At 41.3% G+C, this 16,947-nt stretch overlaps 1 protein-coding gene across 1 annotated transcript in view; it reads left to right on the forward strand.

The window, feature by feature from the left end:
* The first annotated feature begins 6,337 nt into the window (after positions 1-6,337).
* meis2a (Meis homeobox 2a) overlaps positions 6,338-16,947 on the forward strand; it is a 179,982-nt gene continuing 169,372 nt past the window's right edge. Inside the window, exon 1 of the mRNA XM_071497766.1 lies at positions 6,338-6,479. The gene's annotated coding sequence lies outside the window, so the exon portion shown is untranslated. The remainder of the gene's footprint in view (positions 6,480-16,947) is intronic.

Below are 16,947 nucleotides of genomic sequence, written 5' to 3' on the forward strand. Positions count from 1 at the left end.
AGATATCTTCCCTGTTCCTAAAACATCCCATCACTCAAAACGACCTACACACATATACACACATTTTGCAATGAAAATCAAGTAACAATAAGCCTCCTCCCTCCTCAGCTGTGCAGACCCCATCCCGTCCCTCTCTTTCTCTCCCCTATGGCCTCCTCCACTTAATCCTCCCGCTCATCTGGGAACCACCAGCACCCCTCCATGAAGAGACGCATTGTGCCCAGATTATTTGATTGTTTTCAGATGTTGAAGCTTTCCTACACAAAAGGGGAAGAACAGGGTTTGTCCAAAAGCCCTAGGCTACTTGGCCAATGGATGGACACACAGGGAGGAGGGGGAAAAGAAGGGATCGGCGCGGGGCTCAGGGAACGGACACACGAGTCAGGAAGTGACCCCTGCAATGCCAGATTACAAACAATGTGCTCTCTCAACTTCTGCAGTCCTCGCTGTGGAACATACCACTTCTACGGCTGCCAAAGGGGTGGCGCTTCTAGGAGGAAGGAAGGATGGTTTCAGCCCTCTCTCTCTCCTTCTCTCCTTAATGCTGCATCCATTCAGTGAGTGTTGGAGGGAGTAGGTGGGGTGGGGGTAGTCGGGCCAGGAAGGCACTTCACTGATGAAAAGTCGCCACATGGAAATGGATGAGAAGTGGGCTTGGGGGGGGGGGGGGGGGGAATTGGCTTGTGCTACCAGCAGACATGAACGGGGATGTAAAGGGGAAGAAAGGGAGGGAGGTGAGGCATGGGAGACAAGGAAGGAGAAAGAGGATAAAGATAGCGATGGGGAATGCAAGTATAGGGGAAATAAGCATAACGGTGAGGGAGGAATACCAAAGAGTAATGGTCTGATTCAGAGCTTGTCAAGCATGGAGTCCCGTGCCTGTGAAATAGCATGTAACACACAACCTTCTTCTCTGTCTGATGGTGGAATAGTGTGGAAGGGAAGCAGCGCGTTAACACTGAATGGAGCTTTTGTTCTGGGGTTGTTGTGCCTTTACATTTGATCAAGCCTGCAGATGAAGCTGACTTTTTACATGAAGCAAACATCAACATGTGGTCCTATTCTCACTCTCATCAATCCATCCATCTATCCATCCCATTTTCCCACATTTGTCTCCCAGCAACCCCTTTTATCCCCTTAACTTGCCCACATCACCCATGAGAAGAGGTGGCTTTTGTCACGTTCTTCCTTTCTGTGCTGTGTTTTTTCACGCGAAAACTACCTGGAGTTTTCTGTTTTATTCCTGTCAAGTCTAGAGAGAAAAGAACCTATAAGCAAATCTCCTGATAAATGAAAGGAAAGACTGGAACAGGGACACACACACACACACACACACACACACACACACACACACTCCACCCCCGTCTGCACTGTCATGTGTGACTCACAGTGCATCGCAGCACCGTATGAACTTCAAAAAGAGGCTGGCTGTACATTCACAGTGTATTCAACCCCTGCTCTTTAAATAGCTCAGCCTCCTCCAAACAGAAAAATCCATGCATTAAAAATGACTGAATCATACAAGAATTAAAGAGGCAGAGAACATCTTTTCATATAGTGCAGCGCACAACAGCAGCACTGCACAGACAATGTTAGTTTGTCTCGGTTCAAGCCTATGTGTATTCATGTGAGCGAGGTAATGCATGTATGTACAGAGAATGCGTAAAGTATGTACTATATGTGCATTGCACACAGATTTATGTAGGTGGGTGTGTTTAGCAGAATGTTAATGAGGTGATGTTTGTTCAAATTTTTTTTTTTGGGGGGGGGGAAAGTCAACATATGCACATAGCTATACTGTCTGATCACCTGTAAGTGCTCATATGCACACATGTACATGCCTACACTTGCTCTATTTGTATGTGTTGCTGAACTGCGTGATGTTTGTCTAAATGTGTCCATGTGTGTCAGTATGTGTGTGTGTGTCCGTGTGTGTGTTTGTTCTGGAATGCACCTGGCCTGATAGGCAGGCAGAGGAATGCTGAATACTGTCTCTCACCCAGGGAGGTAGGGCTGGAATGTGGCCCAGGCCCTATTCTTCTCTCCACTGCACAGCACAGGAGAACTTCAGGTTCACACACACACACACACACACACACACACACACACACACATACACGCACACACAAACTCACATGGCTGCACATCCACCGAGTCCAAAGGCCTGGTTCTGCTTGCGGCCAAGGTTCCACGTGCATCTGTGGTGTGTGTGTGTGTGTGTGCATATGTGTGTTGGCGGGGTGTGAGGGTGTAAAAGTGCTTTCCTTTCTACCCATGAGTGTGTGTGTGTGCATGCATGTGCTTGAATGAACAAACTTCTCTAGAGTGCAACCTGAGAGCAATTAATTTTTCCTTTCGAGCAGGAGCTGTGTAATTTTCATTGCTTCACGCATTGTTATTAAGTCGTTCCATGGTGCTGCAAATTCCAACCAACAAAGCAAGCTTACTGCTCCTTTTAAAACTTGCCAGATCTGCTGCCCCTTCACTTCAACCCCCTCAAATCTCAATACACTCCACCAAAGGTCGAGTCCTTATCACACAGCATCTGAGTACCTCAGTCAGTGTCATGTAATTTTATTATACGGCACACAAATTTAGACTTAAGATGCAACCACATTGCTGTTGATACAAAGAGTTGCTTTATCTATTAAGTCTACATGATAGGGTTGACCCTAAATGTTATATGCTGCAAATTATGTAAAAAAGGAATTTGCAAAAGTAGTATCAAAAGTAAACAAGGATATAACTTTCATTTTGGAGTGTGTCAGCGTTTTCCTCTCCTCCTGCTGTGGTGTGCTGTATGTGAAATGCTATCCATTCTCTCCTTGGCCCTTTGAGCTGCCTCTGGCCTGAGCTCACTACGTAGCACTCACATCAAAGAGTTAATTAAAGAGCATAGGAAGTATGGGGGAAGTTGGCCTCCATGGTTTATATGTCTGTCACCCGCCAGCACACATGCAGACTGGAAAACTAGGTCTCTTAATTGATTGGGAGTAATTAGTCTGTTTCCTACAGCGGATATGGCTTTTCAGAATCCTGACACATTTGACTATCATGATGAAGTTCAGCCCTCTAAGGAGCCAAATGTATGAAAATATGTTTACGTGGATTTGTCGAGAAAATAGAGTCAGTTTAACAGAACTATAACTCATTCCCGTAACCATTATCAAAAACCACAGACGCTTGGTTTCTGTAAGTTTGGTCACTTGGGAATGACAATACCACAAAACCAATCACATGCTTTCAGTCAAAAGTCCCTTGACACGATTTTAGAGAAAGAACTGCACTCCAAATTCACCAAAGTTTGTTTTTATTTTTATTTTTAAAGAGAAACTATATATATATATATATATATATATATATATATATATATATATATATATATATATACATATATATATATATAAATAAAGATGGTCCGCATAGTGATGTCATTCAGTGCCAATTTACTGCATGGCAGTCTTGAGACTTGCAGAACCAATTGATTTTTGCATTGCGTTTTTGATCTTTTACACAGCGCCAGGAACTCTGGACTATTTTCTCAAATGGGACAAATAAACAGGGTCAGTGTGTTTATTTGAAATAGGGAGAGGGACGGAGAATTGCAGAATACAGGAGGGAAGGGAGGAGAAAAAAAGGATGTGGGTGAGGGTGAATGGACGAAAGAGGGAGAGGAAGGGGTAAAAGTGGTGGGAGTAATTCTACTATTAAAGCCTGTTGCATTGACTCTGACCGTGGCCTGAAAGCCAAATCAAAGCATTTCCATTCACACTGAAAGTGGCTTTATGTGGGCTGACAGTAGCATTGGGCTGTATGACAGAGCCCTGGTATCACATGGACACGGTTCCTTCTTAGCGCTTCTGCCTGCTCTGTTAGTTTTCCGATGATTCTCACTTGTTTAAATTCCATTGTTTATCATTCATATATTCAAAGGCCAACTCTATTTACCTGTATTTACATGTTGGTTTTTCAGATGTGTAAGGTTTACGTAAACACGTACGTAAACATTGTATGTAATTGTACCTGAGCCAGTGTGCCTGTATGCACTTGTGATGGATTGTTTGCACATGTGAAAGTAGAAGGGCATCACGTGTAACCATGTAGGTGTGTGAATGAACAAGCAGTAGCCCTGTTGCTAGGTGAAATTCGAACGGCTTCATTGTCAGTGCTTTCTTTTGGTCTATGCTGCCACCAAGTGGGTGATTTTAGTTTTGCAAATGGCATTTCCCCCGCCACACAATGCAGTATATAAGCCTGCATGGTCTATGGTCTGTATTTCAGTTTTTTGTTCGAGTCCAACTCAACAACCTTAGTTTAACAGAAGGTTCTTATCTATAGTATACAACAATACTGAATATATACAGTATCACAAAAATGGTCATCAATGCAATGAAAGTTAGTACAGCTATGATTTCCAATTTAGGTTAATTGCATGAGCGAACTCATAGAAGGATCTGTGAAAACCACAGTGCTCTCAAACACATTTGCAATAGTGGTTAGGAGGCATAAGAAGAGCTATAGGCCTACTACCAATAACAGAAGGTGCAGAGGCTCTCCTCAAAAAATGACACAACGCATAATTCACTAGGCTATTTACAGAAAATTGCAATGACAAACAGATGGGTTAGTGCCTCTGACTTGGCCCAAGGATTATCTGTGAAGGTTGGAGTTTCTGTGATGGATCAGACAGTGTAAAGGACATTGCATGAAGTCATCTTCTATGGACGGCATTCCAAGAAGAAAACCATCGCTCTGAAAACAGCGCACAACTGCAAGATTAAACTTTGCCAAAGAACATGAAAACACGCCTAATGAATGTTGGCAGCACACTCTTTGGTCAGACAAAACCAAAAAAAATTTGTTTGGATCAGATGGGATCCAGCATGTTGGGTGTGGACCTGGCCAGGATGGCCACAGTGACTACATATTGAAACATGGAGGTGGGAGTGTGCTGATATGGGACTGCAAAAGGTGAACATTTCTAGATCATACTACAAGTGCCAGTTCGAATACCCAGATACTGAATGAAAAGATGTCTCCCAGTCTGAAAGAGGCTTGGCAGTACATGACAATGATCCCAAATACATAGAAGAAATCACAAGAAAAATAACATGTGGAGTATTTTAAAGTGGAAGGTAGAGTAATAAAACCCCTCCAGCTAAAATGAATCATCTGTGAAGAACGGCAGAACATCTCTCCACATTTCTGAAAGACTGACAGTATGCATGCCCAGGAAGATCAAATCTGTCATCAAGAATAAAGGCAGACATAAAATAAAAGAATGGAATCTCACCAATGAAGGGTGTACTGACTTTTGTTGTACTTGGTTCTGTACTGTGAAACTTTCATTAGAGTTTAATTAGTCATTTCTGTTTTTCAAATTAATTCTTCTTGGGCTTTAGCTAAAAACAAATACAATTTTTTGTCAAAGTGTGGTTAGCACCCCCTTGTGGATAATTACGTAATTTTCAAGAAACTGGTCTCTGTCCAAAGAATGAGTGATGTTGACACCTTTATCAATCTGCTCTAATGTATGGTAGCATGAGATGGTTGATAATATGTTTAGTTTGTCAGATTGTTTATGTTAAAATATATGGTTGGAGAGATTCCATATTTTTGTGTCAGTTGACAAATCCAATGAAAAGACCAAACCAACAATGTGTTCCAACAGTGTAAGGATTAATACACAGAAAATTTAATCAGCAAAATAGGTCATTATTTCAGAATTTCAGCCATTTTCTAAGCAGAAAATTATGGGAAAATGTGGTTATTATTACAGGTTTCACATTCAAAAGAGAAGATTTGATGCATTTCTCCATCATGTGACATTTCTAACTCAATATTTTACAATTTTGAACTTTCCGGCTGAAAAGAACAAGGCTTGTTTTTGCTTCTTTCATCAATCATTGAATTAATTAATAAATAATTGAAAAAAAAAATAATGGCAGATTGTTCTATATTGAAAATAATCTTTAGTTGCATCCTTAGAATGCAACCATTATTGTTATTAGTTACACCTCTGTTTCTGTTAAAGGTTAAAAAAATGTCCAGTCTGCCCACCAATAGCCAGTGTTCTTCCTCTGTGCACAACCTGCACAGGTGTAACTCATTTCTTTATCTTAGCCCACAGTATAGTTAAGGATACACAAATTGTGGATAATGATTAAGATTCGGTTTGAAAATATTATACATGGGCATGGGTTACAAATGCTGAATACACACAACTTTATTCATCAATAACTGCTCTGCCCGGTGAGCACGATGAAGTGGCTCAAGTTGAACGCTGCTACGTTCAAGCACATCGAGTGAAACCGTCTACGAAAGGGTGAATGGATGAGGATGGCAGTGAAGTGTCATTCGAAACAGGAAAAATAAAGACACGTTTTTAAACCAAAGGAAATTGGATTTCTTTCCTCCTGCGTCTTCGCCCGCAGTGGAAACACAGAACGCTAGTGAGCCGGAGGATCCTCCAGCCAGGGGTGAGTTTAAAGTGGCTCCACCTGTCGCTGTGTGTGAGCTGTGTGTGTGTTGCCTGCCTCTGTGATACTCTGCTGCTGAGTGCACAGGAAGTGTTGTACGTGCTCGGCTGCACTCGCCGTGGTCTCCACTTTCTTGGTCCTATGAAATATAGGCTAATTGAAGTCAGACTCTTTTCCTTTTAGAGCGTCCTTCAAGTCTTGGGTTTCTTACTGACATAACATTGACGATGGTGCTTGGGTCAACTTAAAATAACAGGGTTGTGCGTTTGACAGCACAGTGTTGTTGCATCTTTAATCTTTAAGGGTGGGCAAAATGTGTAATTGTAGTTTGTGGCAGGCATCATGGCACTTGTTGTAGGTGGCACTTATATATTCTGTTATGGTATGTGATCATTTGATCAACATAATATTACTTTATGAAGCTCACTCTTGCCTTCTCATGTGAGGATTAGTAGCTTTTCTCAGACATGTTATGAAAAGCGCTGAAGAAGACTCTCAAGCTGTGAAACCAGTTTTCCTTATCGACCTATTAATTGATAAATAAAAAGGTGACTGGAAGTAATCAATTTAATGTTAGATGTGTATTTTATTCTAGATTCGATTCTGTGCTAGATTTGTGTTAGATGTTTGGATCTAGCACAACCAGCAGCTAAAAATAACCAGCTAAATAACTTATAGCTCAACTGTGCTGGCTGTTTGTGGCTATTTTTATAACAATTAATTGGAAACCAAAAAATTGCAATTCAAATTGCAAAAGCAATTTAAAAACCGCTGTCCTCCAGAATGAGGTATTTCTTTTAAAAGGGGTGGTGAAGTTCATCAAGTGCATCTCATGACTGTATTCTCACAGGTTGTAAAACACCCTCATCATCTTTAGTTGATGATATTTTTAGTTTTTGAGGTTTTGAGTAGATTTTGAGTTGTTGTGTTGGCCTGACATGTGAATTTTTGTTGCAATATTGAATCATTTGATATTCAGTCACTATCTTTATGACAGTTATGGAACCAGGCTGTTGTTACATCTTTTATCTTGTCTTTATGTACCTGGATTTTGCTTGCACTTGAGTGCACATGCTGTGTCTCATGTTTCACAAACAACATTTAAAGTGCAGAAGTAACCCTTAATGATTTGACACTTTTTCCATCTTTGATTCTCTGTCTGCTTTTGTCTGTTGGGGAAACGCTGCCTTTGTTAAAGGACCAGTGTGTGGGATTCAGTGACATCTAGTGGTGAGATTTCAGATTGCAACCAATTGAATACTTCGTGAGTGCCATAAAAACATGGTGAGCACTTTTGAAAAATGGCAGTGCAACATGGCTGTCTCCATGGAAGAGGACTCGCTCCCTATAAATGTATGAAGGGGTCGTTCTAAAGAAAACACAACATTTTTCAGGTGATCATACAAACATAATTATGAATAACATATTCAATTTCTACCAATAGATGTGCCTTAATCCTGCACACTGGCCTTTTAACATTATCTAGGAAGAACCAGAACAGAACTGTTTTTCTAGGATTTAGGATAATGTAGTGGTTAGAGGAAATGCTGGGAAAACTTAGCTTTTCTTTTTTTTTTTGTACTTTTTTTTGGTATGTGGGTATAGTATCATAACATATTTAATACATCAACAACTTCTACGAGATTATATTCCTTAAACTTCTATGCGGGGCACTGCTTCTTTGTTCCGACATGGATGCATAAGATTTGAGATTTATTTTAATGTTTTATACAGATTAATCGGTTCAGTTGAGTTATAAAACATATATATGAAGAGCTCCTATCATATAGTGCCGATACACAGATACAAATAAAGAGAGAGACAGAGAGAAAGATTACTTTATCAGAGACAAGCACATGTTTGGAGAGGGTGAGAAAAACTTAGTTTGAATTGTTTAATGGATGGCAAACCCCCACCCCGTTAACACGTAAAGCACACGTCTGTCTCCTCAAGGCGTGTCACCAGTGCTTTGATCACTCTGATGTGTTCATCCTGTTGCCATGAAGGGATGAGTGTCACTGTCATTTAACACACCCCTTTGGGAAGAAAAACGGCATCGGATCCCAGATATTTATATGTTGAAAGACACATACACATGCACATACAGGGACCTTAATTCCACCGTCAACACTGTCAGTTTTGTGGCATCTTGGCAAAACATTTGTCCATCGCATCAACATCTGGCATCACAGTTATGCCAAACAACAACTTTGTAAGAACATCCCAACTTCCCCTGCAGTGTCAAGTATGGTTTTTCCATGTATACTTTGTCAGCTTGATGAGTGAGTCTTGGTGAATTTCTTTTGATCTTGATAACCTTGGTGTTAAGGAGGGCGAGGAGCAACATGCCAGATGCAGAGTAACCAATCGTTGGCGTTCAGTAAAAATGTGGAGGAAAATGTAACCAGGTGAACTATTTATAGGGGAGGTGCAGACAGGACTGTGAAATGCTGCCTGCTATCTGCGAGTCTTCTTTGATGTTTGAGTCATCCCACATCAACGACATTCTGCTTTTATTCTCAGGTTTCCTTTTTGGTTTCGAGCTAGAGGTCACAGAGGTTATTACTCTGCAGAATGCTGCTTCTGAGTGTTTTTTCGTAATATAATGTTGCACCCTTAATGACTGTAGATGCCACAAATAGAAATATTGCCTTTAGCTGTGAGACCTGCAAAGAAAAGAGGACTGTTTCCTTTTTAGCATTTTGTTGACAATAATCCAGTATTTTTTCTGATCTGTTCTCTTCTGCTTCATTCCCTTGTTTGCTTTTTCCGTGTTTTTCAAAGTAGAAAAGCAGTGCACCATCTGTAAAGAGTGATTGTTTGCATTAAGGTCAACAATGGTACATTTATTAAGGATGTTCTTAAGTTTTTATGGCCCCCAGTGAGAGTCTTTGAATATCAGCTGTCTGACGATTCCAATTCTGATTTAATACATATATTGAAACAACATTTGTAAACTACTGGATTTGATGCGACTCATGTCTTATGAGCTACTCGATCCAAATAAGGTCCTGGTTCATAATTATTGAGTTTCTAAGCTTAAACGATTGGTATGATAATTAAAATTTAACTGGGAGTATGTGACTCCTGAAACTGATGTGACGCCTTCTGCTGGAGAGAAGACGCATCAGTCTGTTGGAGTTGTTGGAAACTACAAAAAAACCTTGGTTGAACTGTCATCAAGTGTCTCACAGAGCGGATGTTGATCAGCAACAGCTGGTATGACGCAATGAATGCTTAGTATGCTGTTACTCTTTTCTCACGAGAAGGAGAGAGTTAAGAGTTGGAGTTTAGTGAAACTGTATTTTGTCAGTCGGGGTAGTTTTTTTCCCCCTCCACATTGATACAATCAAATTTGTATTTGCAAATTCAGCAAAATGCTCAGACTGTGGAGCTCACCTGATGTATAAGAGAGGCTTTGCAACAGCAGGCTGAGGTGGACAAAACACAGAAAGGGCGTATTTTGATCAACTGTATTTTAGTGGATACAGATCCATTGCAGTGTACCTGGATTGGCCCAGATGCCGATTCTCAGCGCTGGCTCAGGTCATCACTGGATTTAAATGACATATAGTAATAATAAAAGATGGAATTTGGTGTTTGGTGCCGTGAAGTAGCATGGGATCATGGGAGTTGTTGTCTTCAGCCCCATTGCCGTCAGTGCAGTGAGCTTCTCCTGTTAAGGATTCCTTCAGTGTCAGTCGTTACAGATTCATCATGTAATCACAGCACAGCTCCAGCAAACTTTGATGTGAGCGGAGGTTTAATCAGCCACATTCACTGAAAGCACCCGCAAGTGTTTGTAGGGCCTTTCAGACCCATGCAACACAATTTATGAGTGACACAAATGGAGTATCAGTTATACACAACAATAAAGAATGTAAACACAAGTCGGAGGCAGTAAATTTAAAATCCTCGCAATTTCTGCAGTAGAAGGTGCTTTGATATAAGTTGAATTGAGAATTTGGTTGCCAAAAAATATTCAAATAAGCATCATTAGGGTGGCAGTAGTTTGGCTTCATTGTTTAGACAGCTTTCACGGCATGGGCAAGTATTTGTTTACTAAAAGAGAGATTTGAATTCTTATGAGGCCAGTGTTTTATTTTGTTTACCCCTGGGGCATCAAGGCTCAAAAGCAGACATATGTTAATAGATCTGCAATTTAGTTCTGAGCAATTATTTTAGTTTAATTTTTAAGCTCTTAAAATGAGGCTGGCCATGTTCTGGCATTTCCCTTTTTGTTTAATACTTCAGTGTGTGAAATCTTGTGACTTTTGCATAAAATATTCATATTTGAATGTTTGTATATGCAAACCTTTCTCTCTCATGTCGTTTATCAAGCGTAAGTAAGTTGAAATAAGTTAATTTGTAACTTTTCAAATGGGCTCTGAGAACATTTTGCAACCTGCGGAAAAAAACTGTGCCATACATTGTTACGGCTGAGCCATGCCATCAGGGACAGGTTATAGGCAACTACAAACCAGGATGCAAACGGTGACACAAAGCATTTTAAATGAAAAGAGGAAACACCTTAAACTTATCGAAGCACCGCAAAGACAGACGTCCAGATCTGTGCATAGAGTTCAGGATGAGTGAGTGGTGATCACAGTGTTAGTAGGCTGCCATCATTACCGATCACCCTCTCGAAATACACATGGACTTTTTGACACTACTGGTTGTAGTCAATTTAAACTACTGCTTACACACTAACTATTATGTCATGTGAACACGGACTCATCACACAAAACAGGAGTGAAACTAAATTCTTAAATTCACAGAGTAATACAAACCTACCTAACCAATCCGATGCTGATTTCAGAGCTTGGCCCTCCCCAAGAGCTGTTTTTTTTTTTTTTTTTTAGATGAATAAAGTCTTTATTAAGTCTAAATAGATGAAGCAGAGGAGACATTACAAGGAAAGAATAGTGCATGGAGACAAGAGAGAAGAAGGAGCCACCAAAAGAAAAATGACACACTAATGCAGCTCAAAGAGATGACCACTAAGAGAGAAAGAAGGAGAAAGATTCAAATTACAGCAATGTGTATAGTTAGGGAATCCCTTAAATTGGAGGAGAGGGACATTAGAGATTAGACTAGGACAAGGTAATACCTATAGTAACCTCCCCATATGTGAGGCATTGAAGTGGGGAATTCCCCCCCATTTAAAAAAATGAATTTCAGGCCCTGTCTCTAACCGAACAGCTGCAGAGGCTTTCACACTGCTCTCCCAGCACTTTGCAGTTCTTTGCATACACTTCCTGGGCAACAAAATAGACAAATCAGTGTTGCTGCTTTGGATTAATGGAGACTATCCTCAGTGCTGTAGGTGTTGAGTTGGGGCTGAATGATATGCAAAGAGAATCATATTGCGATTACCAGATATTTGGTTATATGAGTCATGACTTCAGTCGGAGTGGTCAGTTTTGCATTTCATTTTCACTGAAAAAAATGATGATGGTGTAATTTTTGATGGGTCTTGTATGAATAGGTGTATTACAATTGTTCTTAACATTCTGCAGAACCAGGTGAGAAGTGCTTAGAGAAACCAAAGCAACTAAGACAGCATCAAAAAGCATTAAAAACCACAAACTGTGTGTAAATTCTATATATGGTTTCATCCAGGTCGTATGATATCTAGAAGTCTTAACTCAAAAGAATCTGGCCTTGCTGTTTTGTCTTGAGGACTTTGCCACTCATTAAGACCACTATTATCACAGTTGGTTTGGAAATGTGGCAAAAAAACAAATAGACTTAAAGAACATCTGTAGTTTGTGAACTTTGTAGTACCAGAGCTTTTTGGTTCCCGTAACCTCTGGATCTTTGAACATGCTACAATCCAAGGTGCAGTGATCCAAGATGTCCACTAGAGCGCACCATTGAAACTGGATTGACTAGCACTCTTCTTGGCTCTTATATTCTCCAGATGACATTAGTGGTAATGCAGAATTTTATGAAACTACATGTTTACATCTTATATTATTCAGGGATTAAAACATTTTGTTTGTTGATATAGAGCTGATATGTTTTACTCAGTGGGTGATCAAATAAGAAAGGCAGAAAAGCAATGATTTGCACTGCATGAAATGATAACTGTTAATGAGGCATGCCTTAAAGATTAGGTTTTATGAAAGCATGCCATTTTATTACTTACACCAGCTTCCATGGTGTGGGAGTTTTAACCGTATTGGTTAAAACCTCTTCAACCACAGGTGATGTTCACAACGTATTACAGATATGTGACATTGTCATGCAGAGGAGGGGGAGAGGAATCAGTTCAAAAAGAGCTTAAAAAGAAAGTGTGACGGAAACAATGGGACAGGTGCAATTTAGGAGGCCAGTAAAATAAATAAAATATAAATGGGATACAACACAATACAAGTTGACTGTATTGTGTGTGAGATTAAGTTTATTAGATGAAACTCATGTCATTATGCTTATCTTAGTGACTCGGCTATTAATAACTTAATTTCTCTGGAGAAATGAATCAAGCTACTTTTCAAAGCAGCCAAAACACAGAGCTGAAACTAATACAATCTAATACAACAATCCTGCAATAAGTCCTGAAGGCTATATAATGTTCAGTTTTTGTTGAACACCTCTCTAAAACGTTTTTTATGAAAACCTATGAAAACATTATAAACCTTCATGAAGGTGGGATTTATCGCAGGACTGTTGTATTGGACAACATGCATTTTATCTATGTGTACCTAATAAAGTAGCAACTGTATTTAGGCCACGATCATATAAACCCTATATCCAGACATCCCACATTCTCACTACTTTAAGTGTGCCACAGCGTCTGCACAGGGACAAAACCCTGAGCCCCCAAAGAGCAGAGCTGTGTGCGATTCAGGCGACAGCTTTTCCTTTTGCTCTCTGAACTCTGGTTCTTCACCTTCAACTACAGTCTGAGAGGAGAGGGAGGGAGGAGGGAGAGGAAGGAAAGAGGAAAGGAGGGAGGAGAGAACGGGGGGGGGGGGGGGAACGCGCCACATTAAAAGAGGAAGTTCATCCTCTGATAAACACATAGCTACACATCCCACTGGACCCACTGTCTGAGATGGCAGTCAGTGCTAAATGTGAGCTTGTCTGAGCTGCACTACTACAAGGGGAGAAACCGCATGGAATTCATGTTTTGTCCCTAGGTTGTTCGTTTGAGAGCGTTAGAGGATTTTAATGCGCCTCTCTACCTCACAGTTTCCATTCAAGGGGCTCTCCAGACGCAGTGCAGCTCTTCACAGAAGACATGCATAATCATGGCAGAGGGGAGGGGATGAAACAAAGAAGAGATGTGTAAAGCGTCATATACATATGGCACGTTATATTGTACCCCTTTCAGGTATTCTTATGGGTGTTTTGGTTTTAGGTTTGATTTTTAACGTTGTTACACACAAAGGAAACAGCCGCAGCTCAGGTACTTCAAAGAGGCCCCGGCAATCCCACATAGACAGACCACATTTCATTGGAGCATGCTGTGCTGTGCCGCACCATGCTACAGACAGACAAGAGCTGTTACGGAGAAGAGGAGACCATGGCTTCTCATTAAAAACACCACTGTTTCCACCACAGATTACACTGCTAGGGGAAAACTACACAGGGAAGACACCCTTGCCACATATACAGCTGAAAGAAGCAGTGTTACATGATTGAAACTGTCAAATAAAGCATACAGTCTCAAAACAAGTGTTCACAAAAAATGACAAAACATTTTAATGGAAATGATTGACAGGTTGTTTACAGAGAAATCTCAGTTTTCTTGGTGTTTGGAATTGTCTAGGCCTTTTGTGAGGGCTGCTTTCTTTCAGCTTGTTGTTGTGTTGTACACCTGGTCAAGGCCTCTGAACACATCCTAATGGTTAAAAGGGCAGAAAAGTCCACAGTCTTGGATACACTAGGCACTGTTTATACACATAGTTGGCACCCCAAGGCTGCATGATGAAATGTGTGTAGTGAGGGAGTTGTGCTTGGGAATGCTTTGTGATTCCAGGGCCCCTGTCATGTGATCATGATGTACACCTAGATGAGACCAAGATACATTATGTTCTATATATACACATTTTTCTGCTCACACTTGGTTGCTTTACTGAAGGTCATAACACTATGACCTCTGACCTTAAAATCAGCAGGCTCTGCGCTCCTTTTGGTACAACTAACCCCTTTATAAGGCCCACACCTCTTTATTACTTTAGACCACATCACAATTCAGACAGAATGCCCTGAAGCTTGCTGTTGGCAACTTTTGTCACATAAATATAACCTGTAATGTATTAATGCAGTAAATTCAAGTGGTGAAAAAAAAGGTGTAAAACCTGGTAAATGTACATACTGTAAGCTCTCTCTGTTCCATTTCATCCAGCAGACTCTACACAAAACAGTTTTTGGGTGAACATCTGACTTAGGATGGCCGGGGTGTATATTGTGCCACCAGCAAGGGGTTCTTTGGAGAGTGCAGAGACATTTATTAGCGAAGCCAGGGGTGGTGCACTTTCATTTCCTGGTTTTAATGGAGAGAGCTTCTGAGTCCACACATGGGTGAAAATGAAACTTTTATTTAATGCTTGTCTTTTGAGGACAGTTCAAACAGAAAAGGTGCTGAAATCCCTATATTTCCACATGTATCATTTCTTACTTGGAGGCGCTTGTTGGTGTGGTCGTAGTTAAAAGGTTTAATTTCAGGGATTTTTCTTTTTTTTTTTTTGCTTTGCCATTTGTCACCATCAGCCAAGATCAGAGATGAATCTTAAAGCATGTGGAAAGTATGCTTGTTTCTTACATTGATCCTTTGTTGAGAGGGAAAGGTATCAGACAGTGTCCTAATCCCTTTGGTCATAGTGTGGGTTCTCTGCGTGTGAGCAGGTTGCTAACCACTGTTTTCCCCTCTGCTTGGATGTGTGAGCGAGCGAAGGTTGTCTCCTGCAACTCAGGGCAGAGTCGCATGCATAAATAAAATACTGTACCATACCGTGACATTATCTAGGGCAGGTCTACTCTACAACCACTGTCCTCCTATAGTCACCGCGGCGCCTGCAACTCGCTGTCACACAGTGATCTGATTTGGAGGACTACATGTGACAGCGAGGTTGGCCCACATGGGCATACACGCGTTGTCACAATTAAGGCAGATCGCACTTGGAAACACGTACACACCTGAGACCAACGCGGACACAGTATAACTGGCGTGTCACAGACATTTTGTATAGAATCCATCAGCAGTTAATTGTTTGTTTATTATATATTTTTTCTTTTCAAGCTTGGTTTAAGTGCAGTTTCTAATCATCTGTTAGCAGCGCAATTTAGTACACAGTCAAAGAGTCACAGAAGTGGAACAAGTGTAAACATGATAATTGGCCACCACACAAAAGCTGCGTTCCCCCCAGCAGCCTCTGGATGGCAGTGTCAGGCTGTGCTACCTGCTGTCAGTTTCAGCTTTCTCATTAGTGAGGTCTAGCAGGCCCCCTCCGACATGTCTCATAAATGTCAACACCAATACAGCAGGGGACAGTGGGCCTGGATGTAACAAACACAGACGCCATGAAAGTCCACTCTGTCTGTCAAATCAATCACCGAGGCGAGCTGCGTGTTCACACCTCGCATGGAAACTACCTGCAAGTTGGCATTTGGTTAGTTTAAAGACACAAGGAATAAACCCCTGTGGGGCTGTTAGGAATTATTTTGATCTTGAATGTAAGATGAAATTTGTACAGTGTACAGACTTTGGCACTGGTCTTTCAAAATTCCTATATGTATATGTATGCATATGCCTGGAGTATGTCTCTTGAAGTTATTCTCACCTTGCTGTGGTCAGTAAGTCCCCTTCACTATACCCCTCAACCCACCCTCTCCCCTCTCCTCCTCCTCCTCCTCCTCCTCCTCCTCTATTTCTCCTCTCCATTCTCTTCCCTCTTCTCTTTCCCATTATCAAGCCATGTGCTGCTTGCACTCTTTTCCATTCTCTTCCAATCGGGCCACAGGAGCAGGTGTATTGGAGATAACTTGCGCTGTGCTTTGTTTTCGCCCTGACACTGTCATTAATCATTGCCCAAGCCACACTTCAACATATAATAATAAGGACTGGCTGCTGTGTGGGGGCTGCCGCCCAATTGCCTTTCATTGCGCGGATGCCAAATTGGAGGTGAACGGCCATAGCCAGACACTACTCCCCTGTCCCCAGACTGTCTCATCATTTAGGTATTTATCCATCTCAGCCTTGTCTGTGGAGCTTCTCTCTGCCCTCCCAAGAGGCCCAAGATTGTTAGGGGGAGGATCAGATTTGTTGCTCGGGCTTTTTGGCTTTGATTCTGTGCCTATAAGTTAGGGATTAGAAGCAAATTTCCCACAGGGCAGTGCTGGATTTGCTGGTGTTTAACTGTTTAACCTGTCTTAGTCTTGTGTGGCAAAGGGGTGTGGGTGGAGGTGGGAGGGAGGGAGGGAGGGAGAGGAAGCAGGGTTTAGAGAGGGACTGGTCAAG

The sequence above is a fragment of the Trachinotus anak genome, unplaced genomic scaffold (genome assembly GCF_046630095.1).
Source record: "Trachinotus anak isolate AG129_WGS33_773 ecotype Australia unplaced genomic scaffold, CSIRO_AGI_Tana_v1 ptg000015l, whole genome shotgun sequence".
Classification (NCBI taxonomy): domain Eukaryota; kingdom Metazoa; phylum Chordata; class Actinopteri; order Carangiformes; family Carangidae; genus Trachinotus; species Trachinotus anak.